This window comes from Myotis brandtii, unplaced genomic scaffold (genome assembly GCF_000412655.1).
Source record: "Myotis brandtii unplaced genomic scaffold, ASM41265v1 scaffold1408, whole genome shotgun sequence".
Classification (NCBI taxonomy): domain Eukaryota; kingdom Metazoa; phylum Chordata; class Mammalia; order Chiroptera; family Vespertilionidae; genus Myotis; species Myotis brandtii.
The window spans coordinates 234,379-234,595 of NW_005355029.1; the positions used below are offsets into that span (position 1 = coordinate 234,379).

Here is a 217-nt window from a genome sequence, read left to right on the forward strand (position 1 = left end):
GTCGTGTCCCGGGAGGCTGTGGCCCCTCCCGCGCCCCAGCAGGGCAGCATCTGTGGCCTCGTGGCTCAATGATTAACAGGAGGCGTGGGGACCAGACAGCCGGCACCGTGACCCCGTGACCCCAGTGCCTCTGCCTCGGTGGCAGGATGCCTGGCAGCCTGGGTGGGAGGGTCCTGGGGGGGGGGACACTGGTGTGGGGGCTCCAGCCTGCCCCTCG

The 217-nt window shown here is 71.4% G+C and overlaps 1 protein-coding gene across 1 annotated transcript in view; it reads right to left on the minus strand.

Moving 5' to 3' along the window:
* The window catches only part of PRKAR1B (protein kinase, cAMP-dependent, regulatory, type I, beta), a 71,380-nt gene that overhangs the window by 3,129 nt on the left and 68,034 nt on the right, over positions 1-217 (minus strand). The window lies entirely within an intron of this gene.